At 45.2% G+C, this 9,547-nt stretch overlaps 13 non-coding genes and 27 pseudogenes across 13 annotated transcripts; all 40 read right to left on the minus strand.

The window, feature by feature from the left end:
• Window positions 1–76: 76 nt before the first annotated feature.
• LOC132880500 (5S ribosomal RNA) lies at window positions 77–195 on the minus strand (annotated as a pseudogene).
• A 124-nt stretch (window positions 196–319) lies between these two features.
• On the minus strand, window positions 320–438 carry LOC132879184 (5S ribosomal RNA; annotated as a pseudogene).
• A 122-nt stretch (window positions 439–560) lies between these two features.
• Window positions 561–679, minus strand: LOC132880017 (5S ribosomal RNA). Its single transcript, XR_009653898.1, has one exon. It is a non-coding gene; the product is annotated as a 5S ribosomal RNA (ribosomal RNA).
• Window positions 680–791: 112 nt separating this feature from the next.
• LOC132880501 (5S ribosomal RNA) lies at window positions 792–910 on the minus strand (annotated as a pseudogene).
• A 179-nt stretch (window positions 911–1,089) lies between these two features.
• LOC132879604 (5S ribosomal RNA) lies at window positions 1,090–1,208 on the minus strand (annotated as a pseudogene).
• A 122-nt stretch (window positions 1,209–1,330) lies between these two features.
• LOC132880028 (5S ribosomal RNA) lies at window positions 1,331–1,449 on the minus strand. The gene has a single exon (XR_009653899.1). It is a non-coding gene; the product is annotated as a 5S ribosomal RNA (ribosomal RNA).
• Window positions 1,450–1,561: 112 nt separating this feature from the next.
• LOC132876768 (5S ribosomal RNA) lies at window positions 1,562–1,680 on the minus strand. Its single transcript, XR_009652472.1, has one exon. It is a non-coding gene; the product is annotated as a 5S ribosomal RNA (ribosomal RNA).
• A 112-nt stretch (window positions 1,681–1,792) lies between these two features.
• On the minus strand, window positions 1,793–1,911 carry LOC132880502 (5S ribosomal RNA; annotated as a pseudogene).
• Window positions 1,912–2,025: 114 nt separating this feature from the next.
• Window positions 2,026–2,144, minus strand: LOC132880013 (5S ribosomal RNA; annotated as a pseudogene).
• A 122-nt stretch (window positions 2,145–2,266) lies between these two features.
• LOC132876769 (5S ribosomal RNA) lies at window positions 2,267–2,385 on the minus strand. The gene has a single exon (XR_009652473.1). It is a non-coding gene; the product is annotated as a 5S ribosomal RNA (ribosomal RNA).
• Window positions 2,386–2,497: 112 nt separating this feature from the next.
• On the minus strand, window positions 2,498–2,616 carry LOC132880503 (5S ribosomal RNA; annotated as a pseudogene).
• A 114-nt stretch (window positions 2,617–2,730) lies between these two features.
• Window positions 2,731–2,849, minus strand: LOC132880014 (5S ribosomal RNA; annotated as a pseudogene).
• Window positions 2,850–2,971: 122 nt separating this feature from the next.
• LOC132880039 (5S ribosomal RNA) lies at window positions 2,972–3,090 on the minus strand. Its single transcript, XR_009653900.1, has one exon. It is a non-coding gene; the product is annotated as a 5S ribosomal RNA (ribosomal RNA).
• A 112-nt stretch (window positions 3,091–3,202) lies between these two features.
• LOC132880504 (5S ribosomal RNA) lies at window positions 3,203–3,321 on the minus strand (annotated as a pseudogene).
• A 119-nt stretch (window positions 3,322–3,440) lies between these two features.
• Window positions 3,441–3,559, minus strand: LOC132879185 (5S ribosomal RNA; annotated as a pseudogene).
• A 122-nt stretch (window positions 3,560–3,681) lies between these two features.
• LOC132880051 (5S ribosomal RNA) lies at window positions 3,682–3,800 on the minus strand. Its single transcript, XR_009653901.1, has one exon. It is a non-coding gene; the product is annotated as a 5S ribosomal RNA (ribosomal RNA).
• Window positions 3,801–3,912: 112 nt separating this feature from the next.
• Window positions 3,913–4,031, minus strand: LOC132880505 (5S ribosomal RNA; annotated as a pseudogene).
• A 124-nt stretch (window positions 4,032–4,155) lies between these two features.
• Window positions 4,156–4,274, minus strand: LOC132879186 (5S ribosomal RNA; annotated as a pseudogene).
• A 122-nt stretch (window positions 4,275–4,396) lies between these two features.
• On the minus strand, window positions 4,397–4,515 carry LOC132880062 (5S ribosomal RNA). The gene has a single exon (XR_009653902.1). It is a non-coding gene; the product is annotated as a 5S ribosomal RNA (ribosomal RNA).
• A 112-nt stretch (window positions 4,516–4,627) lies between these two features.
• On the minus strand, window positions 4,628–4,746 carry LOC132880507 (5S ribosomal RNA; annotated as a pseudogene).
• Window positions 4,747–4,885: 139 nt separating this feature from the next.
• On the minus strand, window positions 4,886–5,004 carry LOC132880074 (5S ribosomal RNA). Its single transcript, XR_009653903.1, has one exon. It is a non-coding gene; the product is annotated as a 5S ribosomal RNA (ribosomal RNA).
• Window positions 5,005–5,116: 112 nt separating this feature from the next.
• On the minus strand, window positions 5,117–5,235 carry LOC132880509 (5S ribosomal RNA; annotated as a pseudogene).
• A 114-nt stretch (window positions 5,236–5,349) lies between these two features.
• Window positions 5,350–5,468, minus strand: LOC132880015 (5S ribosomal RNA; annotated as a pseudogene).
• Window positions 5,469–5,590: 122 nt separating this feature from the next.
• On the minus strand, window positions 5,591–5,709 carry LOC132880085 (5S ribosomal RNA). The gene has a single exon (XR_009653904.1). It is a non-coding gene; the product is annotated as a 5S ribosomal RNA (ribosomal RNA).
• A 112-nt stretch (window positions 5,710–5,821) lies between these two features.
• Window positions 5,822–5,940, minus strand: LOC132880510 (5S ribosomal RNA; annotated as a pseudogene).
• A 119-nt stretch (window positions 5,941–6,059) lies between these two features.
• LOC132879187 (5S ribosomal RNA) lies at window positions 6,060–6,178 on the minus strand (annotated as a pseudogene).
• A 122-nt stretch (window positions 6,179–6,300) lies between these two features.
• LOC132880096 (5S ribosomal RNA) lies at window positions 6,301–6,419 on the minus strand. Its single transcript, XR_009653905.1, has one exon. It is a non-coding gene; the product is annotated as a 5S ribosomal RNA (ribosomal RNA).
• A 112-nt stretch (window positions 6,420–6,531) lies between these two features.
• LOC132880511 (5S ribosomal RNA) lies at window positions 6,532–6,650 on the minus strand (annotated as a pseudogene).
• A 114-nt stretch (window positions 6,651–6,764) lies between these two features.
• On the minus strand, window positions 6,765–6,883 carry LOC132880016 (5S ribosomal RNA; annotated as a pseudogene).
• Window positions 6,884–7,005: 122 nt separating this feature from the next.
• LOC132880108 (5S ribosomal RNA) lies at window positions 7,006–7,124 on the minus strand. Its single transcript, XR_009653906.1, has one exon. It is a non-coding gene; the product is annotated as a 5S ribosomal RNA (ribosomal RNA).
• A 112-nt stretch (window positions 7,125–7,236) lies between these two features.
• On the minus strand, window positions 7,237–7,355 carry LOC132880512 (5S ribosomal RNA; annotated as a pseudogene).
• Window positions 7,356–7,474: 119 nt separating this feature from the next.
• Window positions 7,475–7,593, minus strand: LOC132879188 (5S ribosomal RNA; annotated as a pseudogene).
• A 122-nt stretch (window positions 7,594–7,715) lies between these two features.
• On the minus strand, window positions 7,716–7,834 carry LOC132880120 (5S ribosomal RNA). The gene has a single exon (XR_009653907.1). It is a non-coding gene; the product is annotated as a 5S ribosomal RNA (ribosomal RNA).
• Window positions 7,835–7,946: 112 nt separating this feature from the next.
• LOC132880513 (5S ribosomal RNA) lies at window positions 7,947–8,065 on the minus strand (annotated as a pseudogene).
• A 124-nt stretch (window positions 8,066–8,189) lies between these two features.
• LOC132879190 (5S ribosomal RNA) lies at window positions 8,190–8,308 on the minus strand (annotated as a pseudogene).
• Window positions 8,309–8,430: 122 nt separating this feature from the next.
• Window positions 8,431–8,549, minus strand: LOC132880133 (5S ribosomal RNA). The gene has a single exon (XR_009653909.1). It is a non-coding gene; the product is annotated as a 5S ribosomal RNA (ribosomal RNA).
• A 112-nt stretch (window positions 8,550–8,661) lies between these two features.
• On the minus strand, window positions 8,662–8,780 carry LOC132880514 (5S ribosomal RNA; annotated as a pseudogene).
• A 124-nt stretch (window positions 8,781–8,904) lies between these two features.
• On the minus strand, window positions 8,905–9,023 carry LOC132879191 (5S ribosomal RNA; annotated as a pseudogene).
• A 122-nt stretch (window positions 9,024–9,145) lies between these two features.
• On the minus strand, window positions 9,146–9,264 carry LOC132878190 (5S ribosomal RNA; annotated as a pseudogene).
• A 112-nt stretch (window positions 9,265–9,376) lies between these two features.
• Window positions 9,377–9,495, minus strand: LOC132880515 (5S ribosomal RNA; annotated as a pseudogene).
• Window positions 9,496–9,547: the final 52 nt, after the last annotated feature.

A 9,547-nucleotide genomic window follows, 5' to 3' on the forward strand; every position in this document is an offset into this window, starting at 1 on the left:
GCGATCAGAAGGAAAATTCTTGCCTTGCGACCAGAAGGAAAATTCAAACAGATTTCTGCAAGAAGACAAAATAAAATGCTTACAGTACCTGGTATTCCTAGGCAGTCTCACACTCAAGTACTAACCAGGCCCAACTCTGTTTAGCTTCTCAGATCAGACAGGATCAGGCATTGTCAGAGTGGTTTGGACGTAAACAACAGTCTGGAAATGTGTGCCTTGCCTTGCCTTGCCTTGCCTTGCCTTGCGCCCAGAAGGAAAATTCTTGCCTTGCGAGCAGAAGGAAAATTCAAACAGATTTCTGCAAGAAGACAAAATAAAATGCTTACAGTACCTGGTATTCCTAGGCAGTCTCCCACTCAAGTACTAACCAGGCCCAACTCTGTTTAGCTTCTGAAATCAGACGGGATCAGGCATTGTCAGAGTGGTTTGGCCGTGAGCAACAGTTTGCTGGAAATGTGCCGTTTTTCTTGCCTTGCCTTGCCTTGCACCCAGAAGGAAAATTATTGCCTTGCGAGCAGAAGGAAAATTCAAACAGATTTCTGCAAGAAGACAAAATAAAATGCTTACAGTACCTGGTATTCCTAGGCAGTCTCCCACTCAAGTACTAACCAGGCCCAACTCTGTTTAGCTTCTGAGATCAGACGGGATCAGGCGTTGTCAGAGTGGTTTGGCCGTAAGCAACAGCTTGTTGGAAATGTGCCGTTTTTCTTGCCTTGCGATCAGAAGGAAAATTCTTGCCTTGCGACCAGAAGGAAAATTCAAACAGATTTCTGCAAGAAGACAAAATAAAATGCTTACAGTACCTGGTATTCCTAGGCAGTCTCACACTCAAGTACTAACCAGGCCCAACTCTGTTTAGCTTCTCAGATCAGACAGGATCAGGCATTGTCAGAGTGGTTTGGACGTAAACAACAGTCTGGAAATGTGTGCCTTGCCTTGCCTTGCCTTGCCTTGCCTTGCCTTGCCTTGCCTTGCCTTGCCTTGCCTTGCCTTGCCTTGCCTTGCCTTGCCTTGCGCCCAGAAGGAAAATTCTTGCCTTGCGAGCAGAAGGAAAATTCAAACAGATTTCTGCAAGAAGACAAAATAAAATGCTTACAGTACCTGGTATTCCTAGGCAGTCTCCCACTCAAGTACTAACCAGGCCCAACTCTGTTTAGCTTCTGAAATCAGACAGGATCAGGCATTGTCAGAGTGGTTTGGCCGTGAGCAACAGTTTGCTGGAAATGTGCCGTTTTTCTTGCCTTGCCTTGCCTTGCGCCCAGAAGGAAAATTATTGCCTTGCTAGCAGAAGGAAAATTCAAACAGATTTCTGCAAGAAGACAAAATAAAATGCTTACAGTACCTGGTATTCCTAGGCAGTCTCCCACTCAAGTACTAACCAGGCCCAACTCTGTTTAGCTTCTGAGATCAGACGGGATCAGGCGTTGTCAGAGTGGTTTGGCCGTAAGCAATAGCTTGTTGGAAATGTGCCGTTTTTCTTGCCTTGCGATCAGAAGGAAAATTCTTGCCTTGCGACCAGAAGGAAAATTCAAACAGATTTCTGCAAGAAGACAAAATAAAATGCTTACAGTACCTGGTATTCCTAGGCAGTCTCCCACTCAAGTACTAACCAGGCCCAACTCTGTTTAGCTTCTGAGATCAGACGGGATCAGGCGTTCTCAGAGTGGTTTGGCCGTAAGCAACAGCTTGTTGGAAATGTGCCGTTTTTCTTGCCTTGCGATCAGAAGGAAAATTCTTGCCTTGCGACCAGAAGGAAAATTCAAACAGATTTCTGCAAGAAGACAAAATAAAATGCTTACAGTACCTGGTATTCCTAGGCAGTCTCACACTCAAGTACTAACCAGGCCCAACTCTGTTTAGCTTCTCAGATCAGACAGGATCAGGCATTGTCAGAGTGGTTTGGACGTAAACAACAGTCTGGAAATGTGTGCCTTGCCTTGCCTTGCCTTGCGCCCAGAAGGAAAATTCTTGCCTTGCGAGCAGAAGGAAAATTCAAACAGATTTCTGCAAGAAGACAAAATAAAATGCTTACAGTACCTGGTATTCCTAGGCAGTCTCCCACTCAAGTACTAACCAGGCAAAACTCTGTTTAGCTTCTGAAATCAGACGGGATCAGGCATTGTCAGAGTGGTTTGGCCGTGAGCAACAGTTTGCTGGAAATGTGCCGTTTTTCTTGCCTTGCCTTGCCTTGCGCCCAGAAGGAAAATTCTTGCCTTGCGAGCAGAAGGAAAATTCAAACAGATTTCTGCAAGAAGACAAAATAAAATGCTTACAGTACCTGGTATTCCTAGGCAGTCTCCCACTCAAGTACTAACCAGGCCCAACTCTGTTTAGCTTCTGAGATCAGACGGGATCAGGCGTTCTCAGAGTGGTTTGGCCGTAAGCAACAGCTTGTTGGAAATGTGCCGTTTTTCTTGCCTTGCGATCAGAAGGAAAATTCTTGCCTTGCGACCAGAAGGAAAATTCAAACAGATTTCTGCAAGAAGACAAAATAAAATGCTTACAGTACCTGGTATTCCTAGGCAGTCTCACACTCAAGTACTAACCAGGCCCAACTCTGTTTAGCTTCTCAGATCAGACAGGATCAGGCATTGTCAGAGTGGTTTGGACGTAAACAACAGTCTGGAAATGTGTGCCTTGCCTTGCCTTGCCTTGCGCCCAGAAGGAAAATTCTTGCCTTGCGAGCAGAAGGAAAATTCAAACAGATTTCTGCAAGAAGACAAAATAAAATGCTTACAGTACCTGGTATTCCTAGGCAGTCTCCCACTCAAGTACTAACCAGGCAAAACTCTGTTTAGCTTCTGAAATCAGACGGGATCAGGCATTGTCAGAGTGGTTTGGCCGTGAGCAACAGTTTGCTGGAAATGTGCCGTTTTTCTTGCCTTGCCTTGCCTTGCGCCCAGAAGGAAAATTATTGCCTTGCGAGCAGAAGGAAAATTCAAACAGATTTCTGCAAGAAGACAAAATAAAATGCTTACAGTACCTGGTATTCCTAGGCAGTCTCCCACTCAAGTACTAACCAGGCCCAACTCTGTTTAGCTTCTGAGATCAGACGGGATCAGGCGTTGTCAGAGTGGTTTGGCCGTAAGCAACAGCTTGTTGGAAATGTGCCGTTTTTCTTGCCTTGCGATCAGAAGGAAAATTCTTGCCTTGCGACCAGAAGGAAAATTCAAACAGATTTCTGCAAGAAGACAAAATAAAATGCTTACAGTACCTGGTATTCCTAGGCAGTCTCACACTCAAGTACTAACCAGGCCCAACTCTGTTTAGCTTCTCAGATCAGACAGGATCAGGCATTGTCAGAGTGGTTTGGACGTAAACAACAGTCTGGAAATGTGTGCCTTGCCTTGCCTTGCCTTGCCTTGCGCCCAGAAGGAAAATTCTTGCCTTGCGAGCAGAAGGAAAATTCAAACAGATTTCTGCAAGAAGACAAAATAAAATGCTTACAGTACCTGGTATTCCTAGGCAGTCTCCCACTCAAGTACTAACCAGGCCCAACTCTGTTTAGCTTCTGAAATCAGACGGGATCAGGCATTGTCAGAGTGGTTTGGCCGTGAGCAACAGTTTGCTGGAAATGTGCCGTTTTTCTTGCCTTGCCTTGCCTTGCACCCAGAAGGAAAATTATTGCCTTGCGAGCAGAAGGAAAATTCAAACAGATTTCTGCAAGAAGACAAAATAAAATGCTTACAGTACCTGGTATTCCTAGGCAGTCTCCCACTCAAGTACTAACCAGGCCCAACTCTGTTTAGCTTCTGAGATCAGACGGGATCAGGCGTTGTCAGAGTGGTTTGGCCGTAAGCAACAGCTTGTTGGAAATGTGCCGTTTTTCTTGCCTTGCGATCAGAAGGAAAATTCTTGCCTTGCGACCAGAAGGAAAATTCAAACAGATTTCTGCAAGAAGACAAAATAAAATGCTTACAGTACCTGGTATTCCTAGGCAGTCTCACACTCAAGTACTAACCAGGCCCAACTCTGTTTAGCTTCTCAGATCAGACAGGATCAGGCATTGTCAGAGTGGTTTGGACGTAAACAACAGTCTGGAAATGTGTGCCTTGCCTTGCCTTGCCTTGCCTTGCCTTGCGCCCAGAAGGAAAATTCTTGCCTTGCGAGCAGAAGGAAAATTCAAACAGATTTCTGCAAGAAGACAAAATAAAATGCTTACAGTACCTGGTATTCCTAGGCAGTCTCCCACTCAAGTACTAACCAGGCCCAACTCTGTTTAGCTTCTGAAATCAGACGGGATCAGGCATTGTCAGAGTGGTTTGGCCGTGAGCAACAGTTTGCTGGAAATGTGCCGTTTTTCTTGCCTTGCCTTGCCTTGCGCCCAGAAGGAAAATTATTGCCTTGCTAGCAGAAGGAAAATTCAAACAGATTTCTGCAAGAAGACAAAATAAAATGCTTACAGTACCTGGTATTCCTAGGCAGTCTCCCACTCAAGTACTAACCAGGCCCAACTCTGTTTAGCTTCTGAGATCAGACGGGATCAGGCGTTGTCAGAGTGGTTTGGCCGTAAGCAATAGCTTGTTGGAAATGTGCCGTTTTTCTTGCCTTGCGATCAGAAGGAAAATTCTTGCCTTGCGACCAGAAGGAAAATTCAAACAGATTTCTGCAAGAAGACAAAATAAAATGCTTACAGTACCTGGTATTCCTAGGCAGTCTCACACTCAAGTACTAACCAGGCCCAACTCTGTTTAGCTTCTCAGATCAGACAGGATCAGGCATTGTCAGAGTGGTTTGGACGTAAACAACAGTCTGGAAATGTGTGCCTTGCCTTGCCTTGCCTTGCCTTGCCTTGCCTTGCCTTGCCTTGCGCCCAGAAGGAAAATTATTGCCTTGCGAGCAGAAGGAAAATTCAAACAGATTTCTGCAAGAAGACAAAATAAAATGCTTACAGTACCTGGTATTCCTAGGCAGTCTCCCACTCAAGTACTAACCAGGCCCAACTCTGTTTAGCTTCTGAGATCAGACGGGATCAGGCGTTGTCAGAGTGGTTTGGCCGTAAGCAACAGCTTGTTGGAAATGTGCCGTTTTTCTTGCCTTGCGATCAGAAGGAAAATTCTTGCCTTGCGACCAGAAGGAAAATTCAAACAGATTTCTGCAAGAAGACAAAATAAAATGCTTACAGTACCTGGTATTCCTAGGCAGTCTCACACTCAAGTACTAACCAGGCCCAACTCTGTTTAGCTTCTCAGATCAGACAGGATCAGGCATTGTCAGAGTGGTTTGGACGTAAACAACAGTCTGGAAATGTGTGCCTTGCCTTGCCTTGCCTTGCGCCCAGAAGGAAAATTCTTGCCTTGCGAGCAGAAGGAAAATTCAAACAGATTTCTGCAAGAAGACAAAATAAAATGCTTACAGTACCTGGTATTCCTAGGCAGTCTCCCACTCAAGTACTAACCAGGCAAAACTCTGTTTAGCTTCTGAAATCAGACGGGATCAGGCATTGTCAGAGTGGTTTGGCCGTGAGCAACAGTTTGCTGGAAATGTGCCGTTTTTCTTGCCTTGCCTTGCCTTGCGCCCAGAAGGAAAATTATTGCCTTGCGAGCAGAAGGAAAATTCAAACAGATTTCTGCAAGAAGACAAAATAAAATGCTTACAGTACCTGGTATTCCTAGGCAGTCTCCCACTCAAGTACTAACCAGGCCCAACTCTGTTTAGCTTCTGAGATCAGACGGGATCAGGCGTTGTCAGAGTGGTTTGGCCGTAAGCAACAGCTTGTTGGAAATGTGCCGTTTTTCTTGCCTTGCGATCAGAAGGAAAATTCTTGCCTTGCGACCAGAAGGAAAATTCAAACAGATTTCTGCAAGAAGACAAAATAAAATGCTTACAGTACCTGGTATTCCTAGGCAGTCTCACACTCAAGTACTAACCAGGCCCAACTCTGTTTAGCTTCTCAGATCAGACAGGATCAGGCATTGTCAGAGTGGTTTGGACGTAAACAACAGTCTGGAAATGTGTGCCTTGCCTTGCCTTGCCTTGCCTTGCGCCCAGAAGGAAAATTCTTGCCTTGCGAGCAGAAGGAAAATTCAAACAGATTTCTGCAAGAAGACAAAATAAAATGCTTACAGTACCTGGTATTCCTAGGCAGTCTCCCACTCAAGTACTAACCAGGCCCAACTCTGTTTAGCTTCTGAAATCAGACGGGATCAGGCATTGTCAGAGTGGTTTGGCCGTGAGCAACAGTTTGCTGGAAATGTGCCGTTTTTCTTGCCTTGCCTTGCCTTGCACCCAGAAGGAAAATTATTGCCTTGCGAGCAGAAGGAAAATTCAAACAGATTTCTGCAAGAAGACAAAATAAAATGCTTACAGTACCTGGTATTCCTAGGCAGTCTCCCACTCAAGTACTAACCAGGCCCAACTCTGTTTAGCTTCTGAGATCAGACGGGATCAGGCGTTGTCAGAGTGGTTTGGCCGTAAGCAACAGCTTGTTGGAAATGTGCCGTTTTTCTTGCCTTGCGATCAGAAGGAAAATTCTTGCCTTGCGACCAGAAGGAAAATTCAAACAGATTTCTGCAAGAAGACAAAATAAAATGCTTACAGTACCTGGTATTCCTAGGCAGTCTCACACTCAAGTACTAACCAGGCCCAACTCTGTTTAGCTTCTCAGATCAGACAGGATCAGGCATTGTCAGAGTGGTTTGGACGTAAACAACAGTCTGGAAATGTGTGCCTTGCCTTGCCTTGCCTTGCGCCCAGAAGGAAAATTCTTGCCTTGCGAGCAGAAGGAAAATTCAAACAGATTTCTGCAAGAAGACAAAATAAAATGCTTACAGTACCTGGTATTCCTAGGCAGTCTCCCACTCAAGTACTAACCAGGCAAAACTCTGTTTAGCTTCTGAAATCAGACGGGATCAGGCATTGTCAGAGTGGTTTGGCCGTGAGCAACAGTTTGCTGGAAATGTGCCGTTTTTCTTGCCTTGCCTTGCCTTGCGCCCAGAAGGAAAATTATTGCCTTGCGAGCAGAAGGAAAATTCAAACAGATTTCTGCAAGAAGACAAAATAAAATGCTTACAGTACCTGGTATTCCTAGGCAGTCTCCCACTCAAGTACTAACCAGGCCCAACTCTGTTTAGCTTCTGAGATCAGACGGGATCAGGCGTTGTCAGAGTGGTTTGGCCGTAAGCAACAGCTTGTTGGAAATGTGCCGTTTTTCTTGCCTTGCGATCAGAAGGAAAATTCTTGCCTTGCGACCAGAAGGAAAATTCAAACAGATTTCTGCAAGAAGACAAAATAAAATGCTTACAGTACCTGGTATTCCTAGGCAGTCTCACACTCAAGTACTAACCAGGCCCAACTCTGTTTAGCTTCTCAGATCAGACAGGATCAGGCATTGTCAGAGTGGTTTGGACGTAAACAACAGTCTGGAAATGTGTGCCTTGCCTTGCCTTGCCTTGCCTTGCGCCCAGAAGGAAAATTCTTGCCTTGCGAGCAGAAGGAAAATTCAAACAGATTTCTGCAAGAAGACAAAATAAAATGCTTACAGTACCTGGTATTCCTAGGCAGTCTCCCACTCAAGTACTAACCAGGCCCAACTCTGTTTAGCTTCTGAAATCAGACGGGATCAGGCATTGTCAGAGTGGTTTGGCCGTGAGCAACAGTTTGCTGGAAATGTGCCGTTTTTCTTGCCTTGCCTTGCCTTGCACCCAGAAGGAAAATTATTGCCTTGCGAGCAGAAGGAAAATTCAAACAGATTTCTGCAAGAAGACAAAATAAAATGCTTACAGTACCTGGTATTCCTAGGCAGTCTCCCACTCAAGTACTAACCAGGCCCAACTCTGTTTAGCTTCTGAGATCAGACGGGATCAGGCGTTGTCAGAGTGGTTTGGCCGTAAGCAACAGCTTGTTGGAAATGTGCCGTTTTTCTTGCCTTGCGATCAGAAGGAAAATTCTTGCCTTGCGACCAGAAGGAAAATTCAAACAGATTTCTGCAAGAAGACAAAATAAAATGCTTACAGTACCTGGTATTCCTAGGCAGTCTCACACTCAAGTACTAACCAGGCCCAACTCTGTTTAGCTTCTCAGATCAGACAGGATCAGGCATTGTCAGAGTGGTTTGGACGTAAACAACAGTCTGGAAATGTGTGCCTTGCCTTGCCTTGCCTTGCCTTGCCTTGCGCCCAGAAGGAAAATTCTTGCCTTGCGAGCAGAAGGAAAATTCAAACAGATTTCTGCAAGAAGACAAAATAAAATGCTTACAGTACCTGGTATTCCTAGGCAGTCTCCCACTCAAGTACTAACCAGGCCCAACTCTGTTTAGCTTCTGAAATCAGACGGGATCAGGCATTGTCAGAGTGGTTTGGCCGTGAGCAACAGTTTGCTGGAAATGTGCCGTTTTTCTTGCCTTGCCTTGCCTTGCGCCCAGAAGGAAAATTATTGCCTTGCTAGCAGAAGGAAAATTCAAACAGATTTCTGCAAGAAGACAAAATAAAATGCTTACAGTACCTGGTATTCCTAGGCAGTCTCCCACTCAAGTACTAACCAGGCCCAACTCTGTTTAGCTTCTGAGATCAGACGGGATCAGGCGTTGTCAGAGTGGTTTGGCCGTAAGCAACAGCTTGTTGGAAATGTGCCGTTTTTCTTGCCTTGCGATCAGAAGGAAAATTCTTGCCTTGCGACCAGAAGGAAAATTCAAACAGATTTCTGCAAGAAGACAAAATAAAATGCTTACAGTACCTGGTATTCCTAGGCAGTCTCACACTCAAGTACTAACCAGGCCCAACTCTGTTTAGCTTCTCAGATCAGACAGGATCAGGCATTGTCAGAGTGGTTTGGACGTAAACAACAGTCTGGAAATGTGTGCCTTGCCTTGCCTTGCCTTGCCTTGCCTTGCGCCCAGAAGGAAAATTCTTGCCTTGCGAGCAGAAGGAAAATTCAAACAGATTTCTGCAAGAAGACAAAATAAAATGCTTACAGTACCTGGTATTCCTAGGCAGTCTCCCACTCAAGTACTAACCAGGCCCAACTCTGTTTAGCTTCTGAAATCAGACGGGATCAGGCATTGTCAGAGTGGTTTGGCCGTGAGCAACAGTTTGCTGGAAATGTGCCGTTTTTCTTGCCTTGCCTTGCCTTGCGCCCAGAAGGAAAATTATTGCCTTGCTAGCAGAAGGAAAATTCAAACAGATTTCTGCAAGAAGACAAAATAAAATGCTTACAGTACCTGGTATTCCTAGGCAGTCTCACACTCAAGTACTAACCAGGCCCAACTCTGTTTAGCTTCTGAGATCAGACGGGATCAGGCGTTGTCAGAGTGGTTTGGCCGTAAGCAATAGCTTGTTGGAAATGTGCCGTTTTTCTTGCCTTGCGATCAGAAGGAAAATTCTTGCCTTGCGACCAGAAGGAAAATTCAAACAGATTTCTGCAAGAAGACAAAATAAAATGCTTACAGTACCTGGTATTCCTAGGCAGTCTCACACTCAAGTACTAACCAGGCCCAACTCTGTTTAGCTTCTCAGATCAGACAGGATCAGGCATTGTCAGAGTGGTTTGGACGTAAACAACAGTCTGGAAATGTGTGCCTTGCCTTGCCTTGCCTTGCCTTGCCTTGCCT

Source organism: Neoarius graeffei (genome assembly GCF_027579695.1).
Source record: "Neoarius graeffei isolate fNeoGra1 chromosome 18 unlocalized genomic scaffold, fNeoGra1.pri SUPER_18_unloc_1, whole genome shotgun sequence".
NCBI lineage: Eukaryota > Metazoa > Chordata > Actinopteri > Siluriformes > Ariidae > Neoarius > Neoarius graeffei.